Source organism: Sinohyriopsis cumingii, chromosome 8 (assembly GCF_028554795.1).
Source record: "Sinohyriopsis cumingii isolate HCF-2022 chromosome 8, ASM2855479v2, whole genome shotgun sequence".
NCBI lineage: Eukaryota > Metazoa > Mollusca > Bivalvia > Unionida > Unionidae > Sinohyriopsis > Sinohyriopsis cumingii.
In genome coordinates, this window is record NC_142968.1 from 56,320,850 (window position 1) to 56,341,982 (window position 21,133).

General features: G+C 39.1%; 1 protein-coding gene and 1 long non-coding RNA gene across 5 annotated transcripts in view; one reads left to right on the plus strand and one right to left on the minus strand.

The window, feature by feature from the left end:
- The window catches only part of LOC149793578 (uncharacterized), a 33,113-nt gene extending 17,454 nt beyond the window's left edge, over positions 1-15,659 (minus strand). The window contains exons 1-2 of one of the 2 annotated variants that reach the window (XR_016422854.1): positions 15,529-15,659; positions 13,619-13,765 (exon numbers count right to left, since the gene is read on the minus strand). This is a non-coding gene — a long non-coding RNA (uncharacterized LOC149793578). Of the gene's footprint in view, positions 1-13,618; positions 13,766-14,836; positions 14,906-15,528 lie in introns of those variants that run through there. The other variant, XR_016422853.1, reaches the window with a different exon arrangement.
- Positions 15,145-21,133, plus strand: part of LOC149793579 (uncharacterized) — a 103,466-nt gene continuing 97,477 nt past the window's right edge. For all 3 annotated transcript variants that reach the window (XR_016422852.1, XM_089967532.1, XM_089967533.1), the window contains exons 1-2: positions 15,145-15,233; positions 19,572-19,688. The gene's annotated coding sequence lies outside the window, so the exon portion shown is untranslated. The remainder of the gene's footprint in view (positions 15,234-19,571; positions 19,689-21,133) is intronic.

Consider the following 21,133-nt stretch of genomic DNA (forward strand, 5'->3'; position numbering starts at 1 on the left):
CATTCAATTTGGGTCGACAAGTGGTGTGTGTCTTAGTGACTTGTTTTCTAGGATTTCGTTTAACAGCCGATTCCTTGTGGACTCTACGATCAGTACTTACCACCCAATGGCCTTAAATGGTCACGAAAGACTCCTTTTGCTCAAAGCCTTGCGGTTTCATCTGGATACTTCTCGACCTCTACTGGAAAAAAAGATTCGTCAACTTTTAGCTACCCGAGACGTGTATGACGATGTGTGTGTAGCTTGTAACTTACAGCCCCACTGGACAGATGTCCGTGCCTGGAAAGAATGGGATTGTGAGGCTTGGACCCAAGAAGTGGCCCAGTATACACGAGAGTTGTTCAAGGAAAAAAGTCACTTTTCAACCTGTGTTAGGGACAGTGTCAGAAGAAGAACTCGTCACCCAGGACAGGACTGTCGTGAACATGCCTAAAAGACCTTTTCGGGAGGACACTTGTGTGACCTTACCCCCTATAGAACTGGGCAGAACTTTACCCAAAACATGTTGTACAGACACTTGTTTCTATTCCGCGTTGATCATTTCCATGTGCCTTTTATCGCTGTACTTAAGCCTTTGGCTTTTATGTATTTTTGTCTTTCGTATTCATGTTTAAAACATTCAATAAACGTGTCCTGAAAAAAGTATATAAACTCTTGTCTTGTCTGTTTTCGTGTCACAAGTGACATTCCTGACACTATGGCTACTTCTGCTCCCTCTTCCTCTACTGTCAAAGTCATCGACGAACACTTAGATCGTGCCAGTTGGGAGGCTTTATATCTTCGTCATCCCTTTAACATGCTCACTGCTGGACCTAGCGGTTCAGGCAAAACCGAATTCGTCAAACGTTTGATCGAATATAAACATCATTTGATCAATTGTCCACCCCAACGCATCGTGTGGTGTTACAAAGAGTGGCAATCGGCGTAAAGCCTCTTGCGAGAAAGTCAAGGCGATTCCATCGTGTTTGTGGAAGGCATTCCTAAAGAAGACGATGGCATCGTCTCTGACTCCCGTCAAACCCATTTGGTCATTTTCGACATGTTAGGAGAAGACGAAGAAGAAATTAAACTGTGGTTCACGCGCAAAGGGCATCATCGTAATGCCAGTGTCGTTTACATCACTCAAAATTTGTTTCAACAAAGTAAAGCCCATCGCACCATCAGTCTCAATGCGCATTACGTGGTCTTGTTTAAAAGCCCTCGAGATAAATCGCAAGTGCAAGTCTTAGCCAAACAGTTAGGAACGCCTTGGCTGACTCAGGCGTACGACGATACCACTCACACTCACACGCCTATTTACTCGTCGATTTGAAACCTACACCCCACGAGGATTTGCGATTTCGTACCCACTTGTTTCACCACTGGTGCCAAGACGGAGGGCCTGTCCTGTACACGTCTCCGTCCTCGACTTAATTTCACTCCAAAAAAATCTATAAAAACCTCAGGCACTTTTCGTCTGTCTCACACAGTGTGTGAACATGACGTCCCTTCAATCACATCTTCCCGTCAAATTGATTCGTGCCTTGTATGGCATCAGTCGAGAAAAAAAATCCACAAATACGGGCTCGTGTCTTAGAAGCTAGTCTCAAAGAAGTCTTACGATGGTCGACGGTGACAGCACGTCAATTACTCCAAGGGATCATTCAGATTCCTCATCAAACCAAACGCTTTATCGATCGAAACAAAGTCGCTTTGATCCAACTGGCCGATCTCCGCATCGACACTCAAACCAAAAAACAAATCATTTTGAAACCTGGAGGGAGCGGTACTCTAGGAGGGGTCATCATTCGCTCTCTCTTAAGATGGGATCCTAATGCTCCCAAAGTTCTCCCCAAGAAAAAGAAAGAAGTCAAACGAAGCTCCAAGAAGAAAAAGAAAAAGACCAGGTCCCCAAAGAGACCCGTGTCTCCAAGAACTTCTCCAGTTGCGGGACCCTCCTCTTACCAGACACCACCCCGGAAAAAGAAAAGCCCCCAGAAAAAGAAACAGAGAAAAAGTCCCCAGAAAAAAGAAAAGTCCACAGAAGAAAACCAGTCGCAAGAGAGGCACTTCGGCCAGGACGCAAACTTACACTCGCAAACCACGACCTGCCACGGCGGTGACCGCGTCTCCGGTAGCCGCAGGTTCAATCACTTCTCCGTTGATGTCACCAAGAACCGAACAGTACTTGGAGACGTTGATCACACCAAGAACTTCTCCGTTGATGACCCCAAGAACTTCCCCAGTGGCAGGACCTTCCCATTTATCGACAGTGGCCGCGGCTCACAAAGTACCTGCTCCAAAAATCAAAGTCCAAGAGAGATCGGGCATGTTACAAAGTTTACTAGATTTGTCCAAGCAAGAACTGGCTCGATTTAGTCCGTTGCGTACCCCTACACGACGTGTCATGCCTGTCCTCAAGTTGATACGCCGTAAAGACAATCTGTGGCGACGCGTTCTAGTATAAAAAGGGTCTGTGACTAAATAGGGGTATCAGTGTTTTTGGTGCTAAAGACTCAAAGATGTCACCCTCCAGAAAACATCCCTCTTCTAAAACCCAAGGAAAAAAAAAGGAAAGGACTGCCTCCTCATTTAGTCAAACATGGGGACATGTTATCTGTCCTGTCCAAAGCTTCTCCACCCCTACGAAAAAAAACTCATTCAATCAGCGTCCAAAAAGGTCATCGATACCGTGTGCGAATGTCGTTTGAACGTGTTGAAAGGCACGATCCCTTTGTCCAAACACCAGAAACAATGCTTAGGCAAACATCGTCACGTTCTGCGCCAAATGGTTCAAAAGAAAATTCCCATTCGTCAAAAGAAGAAGATGTTGGTCCAACGTGGAGTAATTTTACCCCTCTTGCTAGGCCCCTTAGTGAAAGGAGTCTTGGGAACCATGTTGGGAGGACTGATGGGAGCAAGATAAAAAGGCCCTCTGGAGTCCCAAGATCTCAGAATCGACCCCTGACATCCCATGGAAGGACGAAAACTAGCTTTAGTGCCTTACAAACGATGGATGGAATACCATCGTTGGCAAGAAGAACGCACCCCACATTTACCTCCCAATCCCAATTTGAGTGAGATGTCCCAGTTACAACACGAATTGCAGTCCTTGATGGATCGCCAAGATTTGTCCGAAACAGAAAAATCGCAAAAGTACGGTCAACTCTTGCAACGACTGCAACTCTTTCACCAGAAAGCTTTAGACGAAACAGCTCTACCCACTCTGAAAGATTTTAAGACCTTGATGAAAAGTCCAGCACCATCATCACTACCACCACCACGACCACTATTACCATCACCAGGGGTCACCAGAGATACTACCCCCACGAAGGCCTGAGGAAGAAGAGATACGAGAAGTGTTTCAAACACCGTCAGCAGCTCCCCTTTCAAGTAAGATTGCAGCATCGTTGTTGACCCCGTCCCCCACACCCAAACGAGAAGAAATGAAAGCTTGGGTTAAAAAGATGATGTCCACTCCTCCTTCGACAGAAGTGAAAAAGAAAGAAGGGAAACCAGAAGTGAAAAAAGAAAAGAAGACCAAAGCCATTCCATTGCCACCTCTACCACCACCACTACCTTCGACTTCTACTCCCGTAGCCCATCGGACATGTAAATCCGTTTCCAAACAACCACCCTTTCGTCCCACCCAAAGTAGCATCCTCGAAGAGTGGGTGCCTTATTAACAAACAAAAAAACATGGAAAAAGTGTTAGCCAGCATTTACTACGATCCCTACCATCCTGCAGGTTACGCAGGAGTTCAAAAATTGTATCGTGCTGCCAAAATGCGACTGAAAAGTCTCCGTTTACCTCACGTGCAACGATGGTTACAAGAACAAGCGACTTACACTTTACACAAACCCATTCGATGCAAGTTTTCCAGAAGTCGCACCCGAGTGGAAGGCATCGATCATCAATGGCAAGCCGATTTAGCCAATGTCTCTCATTTGGCCAGCTACAGTCGTGGCTACAAATATTTGTTTTGTGTCATCGACGTCTTTTCCAAATTTGCCTGGGTCGTGCCCTTGACTTCCAAATCGAACAGCGAGTTAGTGCGAGCCCTGCAACTGGTGTTGAAACAAAGCGGTCGTCACCCTCTTCGATGGCAAACGGACAAAGGTACCGAATTTCTGAACCAAGCTTTCCAAAAAGAATTAAAGAAACGTGACATTCATTCTTTTTTACCACCGAGAATCCTGAAACCAAAGCCAGCATCGTGGAACGTTTTCAACGCACTTTGAAAGAACGCATGTGGACATATTTTACGCATCACCACACTCTGAAGTACATCGACATCTTACCGCACCTGGTGCAAGCGTACAACCAATCTTACCATCGATGCATCGGACGTGTCCAGCAAGAAGTGACTCCCGAGAACGAAGTGTTGGTGTTTGAGCGCCTGTTTGGTACGTCCCCGACGAGGGCTGTCCCCAAGAAAAGTGTAGTGTTGGCCACTGGAGATTGGGTGCGCACTGGCAAAACCAAACGCAATTTCGACAAAGGTTACTTACCTAACTGGACCACCGAATTGTTTCGTGTCACTGGACGAGTGCATGGCCGTCATCCTGCCGTCTATAAATTGGAAGACATGAACGGAGAAGTACTCAAAGGAACGTTTTATTTGCCCGAGTTACAACGTGTCACCAAAAAAGAAGACGACGAGTACGACATCGAAAGCATTCTCGAACGCAGCACCCGTAAAGTGGGCAAACGATGTGTCAAAGAAATCAAAGTACGCTGGAAAGGATATCCACCCAGTTTCGATTCTTGGATCGACGCTTCGCAAGTCATCGACTATAAAAAGAAGTGACCATCATGCCCTTTCACACAGACGCAGCTACGTCAACCACTCCTTCACCCAGTTCTTCTCTGCAAGATTTACAAAAACAACCCTTGTGGGTATGGTGTGGAGAACGTGTGCCTAAAACGCAAATCGTCTTTTTCTGTCAAATCTTCGTGGTGTATTGTGTCATCGGAGCAGCCATTGCCAATTTGAGTTTTCAACAAGGAGACAAACAATTGTGGATCATTTTATTGAGGAGTTGCATCGGTTACCTGCTTCCCATTCCCTCCCTGAAGTTCTCCTCGAACGGGAACAACGGGAACCTTGTGTCCAGTGCCAGTGTCAGTCACCACTCCAATAACAACCACAATCAGAACCCCATTTTGGGCGGAGACACGCCTCTGACGTCCAGTAACCCCTCGGACAGCCACAGAACTCTAGAATTATGAGTCACACTAACCAATTTTACTGAACCTTACCCAGTGACAGTTCCATGGAGGTGTTTCCCAACAACACCTTGTGCTGTTACACGGCCAAATTACCTCAGGCCATCCCATTAGATCACGAAGTCCATTGGGAAGTGGCTTTGGTGGAAATGATTCACCCAACACAAATCAAAAACATCACTGAAACTCAAAACACTTTTGAGGTCGAAATCCTGAACCAACAATTGCAAGAAACCATGAATGAAATCGGGTTTTCAGGCGACGTAAAACCAGCCAACAATCCACTCTTCAGTATCTACACCTTGAAAATTCCGTCAGGGTTTTATTTTAGTGGCCAACATTTGGTGGATACCATTGCTTCCAGGTTCGAATTAGCCTTTGGCAAAGCCCTGAACAGAATCAAAAAAAGTGTCACCCTGGAGTACCATAAAGTGGCTCGTCGCTTACTGATGAAATTTCAGGATACCCAAACGTTGTCTATCAGTTTTAATCGTGACTTGTTTGATATTTTAGGTGGAGACACAAAAATGGCTCCAAATTTTAAACCGAAGATCAACAGCAATATGGAATTTTATAAGTTTTTTCGATTCCCTGTAGAACTGATCCAAGGACTGAATTTGATGTTTGTGTATTCCGATGTGGTGGAGTATAACGTGGTGGGACACACCTCCGTGCCGTTACTGCGTGTCATTCCTTTCAAAGTGGATAGTGCCACAACCAATGACCAGGAAGGTGGAAACACCTATCACGTTCACCGCGAATTTGTACATCCTCACTATTTACCTGTCAGTAAGTCGTATTTGGACAGTGTCAACATTGCTATAAAAGGAGATTTGGGACAAAATATTCCATTCACCAAAGGGAAAGTCACGGTGAAACTCCATTTTCGAAAACGGTTCTCTCACGATTCGTAAGTCATGTATCCAGTGTACCGAGGGGTTGCTCGACAGCGAGGACACGGTTTAAGAGATATGTTAAAATCGGCCTTTCGTTCGGTGGCCCCAGTCTTGAAACCGATGGTGACACGAGGATTGCACGCCTTGAAAGATGCCGCACTGATGCAAGGCAAAGAATTTCTCCAAAATGTCATCATCGACAAACAAAACCCTAAAGAAGCCTTCATGAGGGCAGGCAAAAATGTCTTGCTGCAAACGGGTAAAGACATTTTAGGCCGACGAGAAACACCTATAAATGCCCTGCACGCTACCGAGTCAGGCATTCAGCAAGGACAAGGCAGAAAGAGACGACGAAGAAAACACCCTTTCACCAGACTTCACACGTCTAAAGCTAGAAAGACAAAGAAAAGAAGAACCGTTCGAGACCTAGACGTTTTCGATTATTGAGACAGAGAAAAATGATGCATCGAGAGTCTTGCGTCTATTCCAAGTCGGAACTGGATCTGTTTGCCATACCACCCACCATGATGACCATGCAAGAATCCCAATGGGTGGAATTTCATCCCGTCTCCTCACTGACCGATTCCGCTCCCATCGAGTTTGAAATTAAAGGACAGCCCGAAGATTACATCGATCTGAATAGCAGTTACTTGTACCTGAAAGTCAAAGTTCTAGATAAGACAGGAGGTGATATAGACACTGAAGCAGTAGCTTCCATCTACAGTTTCATGCATTCCTTGTTTAGTGGAGTGGACTTGTACTTGAATAACAAACTAGTCAGTAGCAGAATGGATACTTACCTTTATCCTGCCTACCTGGAAAATCTCTTGACGTACGGAATAGACGCCAAGAACACTCATCTCAGTGCCTGTGTGGTATAGGAAGCTGACGATGCAAACCAGTTTGAATTATTCTAAACTGATACAACTGATAAAAAGAAAGAATACAATAAGGGATTTATAGAACGAAGAAACAAAATCAAAGATGGACAGAGTTTAGAACTGATGGATCGTTTGCATTTGGACATGTGGTTGCAAGAAAAGTATTTGCTGAACGGGGTGAATGTCCGCCTGAGACTGAATCGTAACAGTACCGCTTTCCATTTAATGGCTGTTAGTGATGATTACAAAACCAAAATCCAAGAAGCCAGACTCTACGTACGCCGTGTGGAAGAGTTACCCAAAGTGGGAAACGACATCAGTCAAATGTTGAGCAGAACGACCGCCAAGTATACGATACGACGCGTGGAAGTGAAAACCTTCACCATTCCCAAGGGACAGCGATCCATGATCGAAGATCATCTGTTCCAAGGACAGTTACCCAAACGTTTGATCGTTGGTATCGTCGAGAATACAGCCTTCAACAGAGCTGCTGATAAAAATCCTTTCTACTTTCGACACTTTGGCATGTCCAAGATCGAAGTCAGTCGCGATGGCAAAACCTTGTGTACCCGACCTATCGAACCCGACTTTGACAAGAAGAATTACTTGAGGTCGTACTTGTCCTTGTACGAAGCTAACGGACAGTTAGGAACCAACACCAGTCATGGCATATCGTACGAAGATTATGCAGAAGGCTATGCTTTGTGGGCTTTCGATTTCACTGATGACCAAGGCAGCGACGAGGGACATTTCCACCCTATAAAATCCGGCCAGTTCGTGTGGAAAATCAGTTTACAAAACGAGAGCCTGATGAAACGGTGAACGTCATCCTATATGCAGAATTTGATAATACGATAGAAATCAACAGTTTAAGAGATGTCATTCTAGATTATTAGAAGCCATGGAAGACTGTTATCCCTCTTTACCTAGTGAAGAAACTTTGAAGATGGAATGTGACGAGACCATGGAAGAAGAACAAGAAGAAGAATCCCAAGACGAAGAAGTTATCATGATGAAGTCAAGATGGCCAGAACAAGAAGCCCATTTAGTCTCCTGTTTTGCTACATTCCTGACAGACGTAATGAAAGAATTGATCAAGGAAGAGTGCTATGGATGTCACAACGATCATCCCAGTCAAATTCAACACGACAAATGTATGATGTTGAGCCAAGAAGAAAAATTGAACAAATATCTGGACAAAGCTTGGGGTGTCATTGAGATAGAATTCGTGTTGAACGAGTGGTATAAAGGCTTGGATAAACATTCTTCTCCTCCATTAACGTCTCTGGAGCGCCGTCGTATCGAATCTCTCTTTGACCAGAATAAGAAGTCAGAGGAAACGCCTTTTACTTGTCAGACATTTTCAAGCAAAAAGTCAGGATCGAATTGATGACTTATCATTACCTGTGAAGAAAAAACCACACAAATCAATGGATACCTGGGAACTTTATTACCTTTTGAACCACAGTTCGTACACTGCTTCTTGGAATCATGTCGTCTGTGCTAAAGATGAACTTCCTCATCGCAAACCTCAAGACCATCTAGCTTATGTGATCAACACGGACAACAGTCATCTCCCAGGAACCCACTGGGTAGCTGTCTACTTTCATCAAGAAGGATGTGTGGAATATTTCGATCCTTATAGATTGCCTCCTCTGGAAGATGATATCATTGACTTTATGAGAAGAAATGCTCAGACCACCCGATTCAATAATGTGAAATTACAAGGCACAGATTCCTTGGTGTGTGGACAATATTGCATGTATTTTCTGCATCATCGCAGCCTGGGCTATTCCTTAGAACATTTAGTGACTCATTTTGATCCTTGTTCTTCTTCTAGAAACGATGTGAAAGTAGATCGATGGTTCTGTGACGAGTATGCTTATCTTTTGTCTCTAGCTAGGAAACGTAGTGTCTATCAATCGCCTAATGACTTCCAACAGTGGAAATCACAATTTCATTCACAACATTGTCAACCCTGTCCAAAATAATGTGTAAACTGAAAGACAAAAATGTTTGATGTTATATTGTTGGATTATTGTTACGAATATTAGAGTTGTTTGTTAGTGCTAAGTAATTTTGAATAAAAATGTTGTGTTTTTGAAAAAAATGCCTTTGTCTTTTGTTTGGCTATAAGAATTTTGATTCATGCGCTTTGACTTCTCTCTATCTCTCTCATGACACTCATTAAATGTTCCGGGTCGAAAACCGTGTAGGGATGTTTTCCTTCACGTCCGCGCTTTGACTTTAAGAACCGGGGTAGTTTCCAGTCAAACCATCCATTGTCGACTCATCCTCCTATGAAGATGTGCTCCAAACTAGCTAAGCTCAACGAAGCCTACGTGAATTTGCATAGGGTCAGACACAGTCTGATACCGAAGCCAGAAGAAATCGAAAATGTGAGAATGTTAAAAGTCACTGAAGACCTGATAGAAGAGCTCTTCAGAGAAGAAGTGAACAGGGAGAAAGAAGAATGGACAGAGAAGTACAGACTTCAGAGACAGCAGAGAGAGCAGCAACAGCAACAACAGCAGCAGCAACAGCAGCAGCAGCAACCTGAACCTGACAGAGGCTTTGTTGATTGTCGTATCGACACCAAAAGAGTTCTTCTTCTCTTTCCGAAGAAGCAGACCTATCGTCAGAAAGTCTATCCTCAGAGGACGTCGCATTCTTAGAAACTAAAAGATGGCCCTAGCTTCAACTTGATGCAAGCAAAAAAACAGCCCTTTTCAGGGCTACCCCAATCTCCAGAAAAGAAATAACAATCGATTTGCCAATGTGTGTATGTAGAGTAGTGTGAATATAAACACTCACTCATTTCTGGTGTGATTGTATAGGTTTATATGTGTGAGTGATTGTAAGGGCTAAAGTAAGTTTGTGTGAATAGTAGATTATGATGATGTTTTTTGCTGTTTGACGTGCGTGGATAGTAGATATTTGGGGTTTGATTTGACTGCTTTGCTTTGCGTTTGTGGATAGTATATTATTGACTTCATGAAATTTTTTAGAATAGTGATGGGTAGTATAAAAAAGTCAGTGATCTGTTTCTTTTAAATCCACGCGTTGTTTGGTCATGATCTAGGTAATATCAATTTTGTTTTAGGGGGATGTTTTCCTTCACGTCCGCGCTTTTAGCATAAATTAAAAATCGCTTGGCAGTCTAGCTATTGATCAATACCACCAGAATGAACACCAGACTAGCTAAACTGCTTGAACTTCATGCGCACCTGGAATATGCCAGGCGTATAGTGAATGAGCTGGCTGCAGAGGCCATCGTCGAAGAGGGAAGGATGAAAGAGGAGGAGAGAAGAAACAAAGAAGAGGAGGAGAGAAGAAACAAAGAGAAGAAACATAAAAGAGGAGGAGAGAAGAAACAAAGAAGAGGAGGAGAGAAGAAACAAAGAAGAGGAAGAAAAGGAGAGAGGAAATTTCTGAATCCCAGAGACAGAAGACTGGGGTTCTGAAGCCACTTATCCTGCCTCTGCTCTCCCCGCAAAAAGAGTGAAAGGAGACTGGGGAAGAAGATGTGTGTGTGATGCCAGGCCTGGAAGGTGCCATCATTAACCAGGTGCCATGGAGTTAAAAAAAACCAGCCCTTTTCAGGGCCACCCAAACCTTTAGAAAAGAAATACTAATCGATTTGCCAATGTGTGTATGTAGAGTAGTGTGAATAGAAACACCGACTCTTTTTAAATTGTGTGTGTGTGTGTGTGTGTGTGTGTGTGTGTGTGTTTGTAAGCGCTCACGTACGTTTGTGTGGATAGTAGATTATTGGGTTATGTAAGAGCTTAAGTTGGTTTGTGTGGATAGTAGATTAAGGTTTCATTTTAATGCTTTGCGTGTGTGCATATTAGATTTGGGGTTTGTTTATTGCTGCTTCACGTATGTGGATAGTAGATAATATGAAATGAGAAAAGTAGGGGATGTTTTCCTTCACGTCCGCGTGTTTTAAGTAATGATCTAGGTAATATACATTTTGTGTCTTTGGGGGATGTTTTCCTTCACGTCCGCACTTTAACTATAAGAACACACAAAGTTCATCATTCACAGCATTCTGCAAAGAATAAAAAAGAAGATGGCTTCGAACCACCTTGATAAAATGAAAAAATTGCAAGACGTCCTGGACAATTTGGGCATGATGGAGCAAATGTTAGTTAGGCTAAATGAGGATCACTATTCTTATAGTCCCCATCGAGTGAAGATGGAGATTAACAACTTACGAAAACTAAAGGAAATCATCAGTGATCTGTTGAAAGAAATAAAGGAGGAGAAGGAGGATGAAGAGGAAAGGATAAGGATGAGAGCATGGAATGAAAAAATTGAAAAAGAAGAAGAAAATGAGAAGAGGAAGAAAGAAGAGGAGGAGAAGCAGAAAGAAGAGAAAAAGAAGAAAAAGGAGGAAGGAAAGAAAGTAAAGAATAGAAAAAGTGTTGGACAGAAAATAAGAAGCTGGTGGAGAAATAGAAGAAATCAGAAGAAGACCAAAGACCCTTTTCAGGGCCACTCCAATTTCTCGAAAAGAGATTGACTTTCAATTGTCTAGCCCAAATTTTTATTTTATATATATGTGTGTGTGTGTGTGTGTGCGTGTTTTATATCCCTCTCCCCTGTTCCCTTTCCATAGACCTATCAGGTCGGGACCCTATTAAAATAGGGTCCCGACCCTATTCCATTTCCCATATTCAATTCCCCTTGAGGCTATACTGTCCCACCCATGTTAATTTCCCCTAGAGGCTATACAGTCCCACCCATGTTAATTTCCCCTTGAGGCTATAGTGTCCCATGAGTTTTCCCCATGATAAATTTCCCTTAAGGCTAAATGATCCCACAATTTTTCCCCATGTTAAATTTCCATTGAGGCTAAACGATCCCAAGGGGTCCTGTAATGCTAATTCCCACTGAGGCTAAAACTATCCCTATTCACTACTAATGTGTGCTAAAAAAATTGCCAGAAAAGGACGATTTGGGGATTTTACTTGACATAAAACTAATATTTTCATGCAAGATGTTTTCAATTTAACTCAAGTAACGGTACAAAAGGATACCTGTTCTGATCTGCGGGCCTAACGTTAATTTACAAGAACATGTTAGAGTTATCCTAAGCTATTAGGTCTCATTGGACTAATTATCTGGTGAATTTTCATCCAACAATGACCATTTACATAAAAATGAGAATAATTTTACACTGAAGATACAAATAAAAACAAACTAATTATTTTTGTAGAAAGCGTACATGTGAAATTGTAACTGCAGTAATCACTGGTTAATTCCTGATGCAACTGGTGGTTTTTATACTGAACCAACACTGCCACCAACCCCTAAATTTTACATTCATTTTTGACAGAAATAGCTATTTTGAATATTTTTTCTGTGACAAGGCAGCTAAAAGAATCAGTATGTGCCTTATGCATGAATAAAGTTCACTAGTACTATAGCAAATTAGCATACTTTTCATCACCTCTCAACCATCTAGATTTTTAGATATTTACCTCTGTAGCAGACACATGTAAATACGTAAGCCAAGTCGGCAGCTCATTTGCAGCCCAAGTTATGCATTTGATATCCAATGCTCATCTAACTGTGACAGGCAGTCACCATTAAGCCAACCATATTTCCATGCCTATCTCAAAGTAAATCTAAACCACATTATAGATTTAACTTATGTGTGAATTTATAAATGCTAGGCTTGTGATAATTAGGTTCATGCCTTCTACCTTACAATTTAAGGGGGTGGGGGAGAGTCAAAATACGAAACTATCCAATGAGACCTTATTAAGAATTCAAATAGCAGTCTGATTAAGGGAAAATCTTCTTATTTTCAAAAGTTTGGCCAGTTCTAAATAAAACGCAACCTTAAGAAGTTTAAAATTCAAAATAGTTTGTTTCCTATGATTTATTGAATTTATCGATGACCAAAAGCTATCAGAGCAACAGCTATGAGGCAGCTTCATACATTATGTATTACTTTCCCCTCTGAAACATACAATTTCCTTAAAATATGTCAGTTTCATCATTTTTCATAGCTAATACACCCTGGTGATATCAGAGATATCTGTGAGCACAAATAACTCTTCATGCAATCTGAAATAGTAGTGAATAAAAGATGTAAAGAAGCCAAGCTGAATTTCTTGTAAAATAACTGCAGAATGTACATGCTAAGTACTTGAAAGAATAATAATGATGCACTGCATATATAAACTGACCAGAACTCTCTCACTGATTTCATGAAGAAGGTCAAATCTATTCTAGAATAGAGAAATCCAAGGTAGACTAAAGGGAGAAAACTCATCAGGTAACATCAAATGAATGGACCAATCTTTGTAAACTAAACCACATCAGCTGGGAAACTTAAACAATGAAATTCTATACCCAGATTTATCCCATCTGTTGATAAAACAATATGCATGGATAATGTATTTTAAGAACACTAAGAAGGTCACCTTTAAATCATTTTCATACTGGCCGGCAAATAATGTTGTTGAAGTTGCTGGTATTTAGAAGTTTGTTTTGCTAGTGATTGTCATCTGCATAGAATCAAATCTAAAGCAAATAGAAAATCATGCAAAGTAAAAAAAGGGGAGAAGAAAAAAAAAACACAATGTAAAAAGGGACATCCATTTAACATAACTCACCAAAAACTTCAGTGAAACTGGTGCAGATATATTTGTTCCTGTGAAAGCTCCTCAACAATTGGTGTGTCGGACCCCAAATAAGGTTTTGATGCTGTCCTGCTGTCAGCAATATCACTTCAGCAGCTGTGCTCCCATACACCTTGAGGCCTACAAGAAAATAAAACCCCAAACTTCTTATATATAGGTCATTATAACTTAAATTTCTGTAAATAAAATGAAATATGTGTATTGAAACATTACATCATGAGTAGATATGTATGTAAGAGCATTAAATTAAGGCAATCGTCATAAAATTTTAAAAATGTACTAGGTTTGTACTGAAAATGTTGATAAACTGAATAAGTATGTGAAATATGTGAAATACTTCAATTAAACCACCTTGCATGAAACTTATAAGGCTTTTGTTGTTCATTAGGAGAATGGATCAGGAGCAATATCTGGTAACATTAAAACTGTTGAGTTAAGTCCCTTCTTCTACTATGATTAAGTGCTATCTAATCTATAATGAAGTGTATGTTTGGAATACCTAACTATGTCAGATTCAAGATATGGAGGTACTAAGGAAAGATTTATGGCACAATGAATCACATTTGACAAGACTGAAAAAATGACACTGGTTCTTAAGGTCTCACTGGACAGTTTATCTGGTGAATTTTCATCCGACAATGACCATTTGCAGAACAATGAGAATAATTTTACACTGAAGATACAAATAAAAAAACTAAAAAAACTAATGATTTTTGAAGAAAGCATACATGTGAGACTTTGACTACAGTAATCAGGTTAATTCCTGGTGCAACCGGTAGTTTTCATACTGAACCAACATTGCCACCAAACCCTAAATGTTACATTCATTTTTGACAAGAAATAGCTATTTTGAATATTTTCCTGTGACAAAACAGCTAAAAGAATCAGTTATGTGCCTTATGCATGAATACATTTGCATATTTTTCATTAGCTACGATGTCGTAGCCTCAACTTTTTTTGTTGTGGTTGAGGCTACGAACTGATCCCATATCATGTAATGGAGCAAAACAAATCATCACTAAAGTCAGAAAAACAAATAGTGTAGAAATCAACTACATAAGTATAATCATGCTGTGAAAGAAGTTTGGCTTATTTTGAATTTATTAAGCCATTACACGGTAAAATAAATTGGCATGGTTACATGACACATGTTTACGAGGTAGGAGTAAGGGTACTAATATTAGTACTAACTTTTCATCACCCCTCGACCATATATAGAATTTTAGATATTTACCTCTGTAGCAGACACACGTAAATACGTAAGCCAAGTTGGCAGCTCATTTGGAGCCAAAGTTACGCATTTGATATCCAATGCTAACAGGCAGTCACCAACAAGCAAACCTATTTCCAAGCCTAACTCAATGTAAATGTAAACCACATTGTAGATTAGCTTATATGTGAATTTATAAATGCTAGGCTTGTGACAATTAGGTTCATACCTTCTGTCTTGGGGGATGGGGCAAAATACGAAACTATCCAGTGAGACCTTGGTCGGAATCCACTTTCACTATCAAAGCCGAGGCGTATGCATGACACTCGTAAATAAATACCCAGTTGGTGGCATGCGAGTATATTCTAAATAAATAAGGTGACATGCTTAGCTGGCTAACACTGTATGAAGAGTAAAAATAACGTATATGGCAAAAACAACTCAGATTGTTTTTGACCTTATTATAAAATCGTAATTCATTAAGTTTAGGTCTCCATTTTAGGGTAACATGCACAGGCACTTGATTCTGGGGTAAACTAATGTGTACACTCACTACTACTATACAGTGAGAGTACACATTAGTTTACCCCAGAATCAAGTGTTATATAGTGAGTGTACACATTAGTTTACCCCAGAATCAAGTGTTATATAGTGAGTGTACACATTAGTTTACCCCAGAATCAAGTGCCTGTGGTAACATGGTCATATTCCGACTAGTAGGGTAATTCCGAACGTGGATGTGCGTCCTGCTGTTTACAACAAAGATATGCCAATTACTTGCTGTGTTCTTTGTTTTTATTTCTGCACATGCGTATGCAAATTAGTAAAGATGTTTCCAGGCTGTCTTCAGTATTTTATCTTCTGCGTGAGTTCAGAAGCAGCATTCATAAAAAAGAAAAATGTATTCAGGATCCTAGTCGGGACTCAATCATCCAAGGTTTGTATAGCTCTCAATAACATAATAATTATGTTATCATAAAGCTTTGTCTTGCTAAAAAAAAAAGTAAAAATTGCACCAGTTTTATGACAAATAAAAATCATATGCAGTGATATACCCCAGGTTCGTTATCATGAGGGCAATTCTGACAAAGAACACAACTTTAAAGAAAATATAGAATTATGATTAGTTTGTATTGAACATTGAAAAACAAAATGTCCAGAAATAAATATGTAATGAGAAACAAATAAATAAAATATTAAAGGTATAAATCTAAATAAAAATAACATTTTAATTCTCTCCACAATTATCTCTATAACAACATTCACTATTATCTATATAACAATATCATTTTCTATCTGCCATCTATCTATACGAAAAAGATAAAAACAATTTAAAGCTTTCAAATCTGTCACGATAAACAAAATCTTTGTATTTTATGGATGAATCTTGTATATGTACGGTCCATATATGATGGTTGGAATTACATGTATCGGGGCCCTGAGTGGCCGAGTGGTCTAAAGCGCTCTCCGCTTTTCGGATCACTGCCATCTCACCTCTGTCTGCATAGGTTCAAGTCTCTGATTCGGCTAATGTGGGTATGTGAGAAAGCTTGCCAGTTGCTTCTCGAGGGTCGGTGGTACTATCCAGTGTTTTCCCGGGTTCTTCCTCCACCATTAATACTGGCTGCCATGTATAGCCTATCGTGTGCTGAAAAATGGCATTAAACCCTACAACAACAACAACAACATTACATGTATCAGAGGTTGGAATAAGCCACAACATGGTCGGATTTACCCCCTGCATATATAGTTGTAATAAAATCACTTTCCTGTACTGCTGAGTAAGAAGAACTCAAATTATTTGCTTTCTAATAATGAAACCTGTTCCAAGAAGCCCAGTTGACTGCTTCCCTTATCATAATTAGCTTCACATTAGTCGGCTTCAATGATGAAGTTGTTGATATCATATCAATGACCTCATTGGTTGGAATATGACCAGATTACCCTAGTTCTTGTTGAAAAATATCTTTACAACATTGCATAAATATAATGAAAAAGAGTTTCTCATCACCCACCCCTGATTAACCCAGATTTCTCCCATTCCATTTGAAAATAGTAGATTCCTGACTTTATTTACCCACCAATCACAGTGTTTGCTGCATGTCAATTGTATGTTATTAATTAGCCTTGTTTTGGAACTCGATCATCAGTCATCTTTAATAATTTAAACCAGTACTTAAGAAGAATTCTTATATATTTCACTACTTGCATTGGCATTCAACCCAATTCATTATATATAAAATCATTTGGTGTGTTTTTTAATATCAATAGTATATTTCTAAAATGATGTATGTACAACTCCAATGTTAACTACTTTGTACAAACCAAAGACATTTCGATGTTCAATCCATAATTCAAAATTGGTGCTATTTTGGTATCAAATATTTAGAACAGATTTTTTGTAGCCAGTTTACTAAACCATCATTAAGTCTTGTCTTCAGATATAAAGTGACATTACTGGTTGGGTTGCTAGTGTTTTTTGACATGTACCATGCATTTTTAGCCAATATATCAACAATATAATAACATTAACCACAGTAATGCAGTAGTAGTTTGTTCCAAAGTCTTAATCTGATATTCTCCTTCTTTTTCTTCTTAAACATGTTGCAAATCATCAGCATATATTATTTTAAAAAAAAAATATCCCACAAGCTATGCAGATCACTTAGAGTAATGGCGACTGAAACATAAATATGACTATTTATCAGGGCAATAGGTATAATTAGGCATGAAAACAGGTGTTCATACTTTAAACAATTAATGGATTAAGCAGTTGCTTAAACTCACTGGGATCAAAAGACAGTAGACAGTACGCTTTTGTTTGCAACCTTTTATAATTAAGTAATGCAAAGAAGCTTTCTGGGATTATTGCTAGTAGCACTTGCACTGTTAGTCCAAATTGCCTCTGACCCTTCGACACCATTTTGACATTTTTGTGTTGGAGTTTAAGGTTAGAGTTAATCGCCAATATAAAAGTTGGAAGTCTCCATCAGCATGTGGCATAGTATAGGATAGCCACGTACAAGATGGCTTAGCAAACTTATACGAGAGTAACATTGAGTCACACCTGCATGAAATTGATTATTTTCTGATAAATTAAAAATATTATTGTTATGTATTTAATCTGCGACAGACAAGATGCAACTACAATGTTGATGAAATCTGACCCACTACTCACTTTGAGTATATCTTGTCACATGACTACATAGATCTCACAACCGACATGTTAATGCCATCATAGGTTGATTAGTCATGTGATATCAACAATAAGCCCCTTTCCAAAGTTGTTACCCATAAATACAAAAATATTAAATTAATGTCACAAATTGTTAGTAAAAAAACAAATGGACACATAATTCTCAATTTATTATTTTGAGAAGAACAACCAGAAACCTATCGCTGTCATGGAGAAAGTCAGATTCATCAAGAATAGAGCCTGTGTTAACTATGGTTTTGATGTATCACGTGACTACATCATTGATGTGCTCTCTGCATGATGATTCTGGATTTGTCAGACACCTTTGAGTTTCATTGGATTACGGCTAGTACAATTGAATATGAAAGGTTTATACACTGATTCATGTTATATATAAAAATATACCTTTATATATTGTATACTATGCCTTGCTCATCAAACAAAATAAGTTGAATTTGCATTCTTGGAGCAGTCACTCCTGATACAATTTAGTGACCATGGAAGGCAGGGTTAATCAACTGCTTGGTTAAGAAACAACTAGCCACTGGCTGTGGAAGGCAGGTGACTGCTGATTGCAATGGCATTTATATATAGGCTTGCAGTGGTAAATTAGAATGACCTTTATGATCAGGTGACCTGAACACAGTTAACATTAGGACAGGTTTGACTATATATTCAATACAGCTAAAAATGTACTTAAGTGAATTCTGATCTGACTAATCTGAGTATTTTGAGTACTTTAATAACAACAAATGATTAAATGAAATAAATGAGATCCTCTCCAATTAACTCTTACAAGATTGTGGCTACTACTAAAATTCATAATTCCACATAATAATTCGCTTATGTAGATAATTAAGCCATAATACTGTTGAGAGACGCATACAGTATTCATTCCAGAATGATTTGAACTGGTCATGTGGGTTACACTAGGTCGTTAAGAATTCGGTCAGCCAAGTTTTTTAAAAAAATTCACAGCCTCCATTCACATCACATGATGTTTACTCAAACGGTTGTGCAACTCAACCTTATTACTATGAATGAATCCATGCATTTGATGCATGACTCATCTTTAAAGTGTAAACTTATAATTGATAAGAAAGTATTTAAAATATTTTTTACTGAATAACACTTACAAACTAAATGTTTGAAAGATAATACACATCATATAGGTAGACATAATAGAAGAAAGTGCCCACACCTTGTTTAAGTTTCTAGTGACTGGGTCTGTCATTGCCCACTCTTGATCCTTCACTGGAAAGGCAGCCAGTTCTGTTTCCTGAAGATTTTTTGAGGGCACATTTTACTTTTAAAAATGCACACTATGCTAGTGTTTTGCTTATAATCATTTGAGTACTTTAACTTTTACAATTTCCAATTCTTTCATGCATTTCAAGTAAAGTTTCCAATATAATATTTACTTTTGATATATTTATGATTATATTAACACTTGTGTCATCAACATGTATGCCTTGTGTGACCCAATGAATGACATTTCTTCATTTTTTTTTCTTTTTCAGGAGGAAGCTTGGTCAGCAGTTGACTTGGGCCACAGAAAAATAGTGATTCTTTGTATACACCAAAATTTGGGGGCATTATTAGGGGAGAGACAGAACCAGATCGCAAGCTAGACCCTGGTTGGTAATTCTTTGATACCTCTAAACCATAATTTCTTGGTGTACTGTGCTGTATAAACTCTTGAGAATGCCTAACCCTTTTCTTAGGTCTTCCTGCAGCCATGTTTTCTTTGGGGCTGGGGTTGTTGATGTAGTGGTAAAAATGTCATGGTTACTGTTTGTTCCTGGTTGTGATGGATCTTAGGTAGGATGTGATATCAGTCAGGTTGGGGCTTGAAATTCTTAATAAGCACCGGCTGCCAGTTTTTAAAATGTCTGCAAGTTATGAGATTTTGTTATATATTTGACCATAAAATGCAGTCTACAGGGTTCCTGCATGGGTCTGGAATTCTGGAAATAGTCTTAAATTTGAAAATTGCTTTTCCAGGACTTGGAAATGTCCGGAAAAAAAGTAAAAATAACTAAAAGTCTGGAAAATGTCTTAAATTTTTATTGTTCTAGAAACCGGAGATATAACTGCTCATTTTGGAGCTCTTTCAATGTTGCTGTAGAACACATCTTAAGGTGTGCATAGCTGATACATTTGTCATGCAATTGTAACTGGTGTTTGCCAGATAGTTGAGGATTAATCCAAATGTATTCATGGTTTAAAGGTCAACTGTCTTAATATAGCATATATAACATTGGGCCTTATGTATAACATACTTGGCAAAAATAAACAAGAATATATTTTTTCAAAATGCAGTAAAACTAAATAAACGAATATATACACTTCCTATGACTACATTTTAAATACTTTGGATATATCATCTCACAAAAATAATGCTACAGTGTGTGAGAATATTTGCAGAAAACACAGAATTACGTTTTTTAATAGGTCACACATGCTAGCAAGAACAGTATAATGAATGAGGAATTTTCCAAGAATTTTGTCCATGTGACTGACATCCTTTGAAGAATTGTGGAAGTATTCAATGGAAGTTATTTTTCTGTTTGTTTATTCTTTGTTGTTAATTTTAAAGATACATAAATCGACCAAAACTATCTTATCATAATTTAATTCTAAAGTGGCGATTTGTGTTTACTGAACTGATTTCAGATCAACATATATGTGCAAGAATAGTTTAATGATTATGCTCTGTCTTAAGAGTAAGATATAATATCAACTTTTGTATAAATCATCATTATGGTATTTTATGCAAAAAATTTTGTGGAAGGGCACTTAAAGAAGGCACAAAAAGGATCCAGAAGTACTGGAAAAAATGAAAAAGTAAATTTATTATTAAAGCTGAATGTTCATAATACATTACTATATTACCATATGTAAGAAATATGCACACTTCAGCTTGAAATAACCACGATGTTAAGATTTTGCTAAAAGTGACCAAAGACCAATATTAAAATGGTGGATGGTGCATGTGTTTGGATTCGTAGCATGAATTTATTTGAAACTTTCATAAATATGATTTCAATTTTGAATTCTAAGCACACAAATTATGCATAAA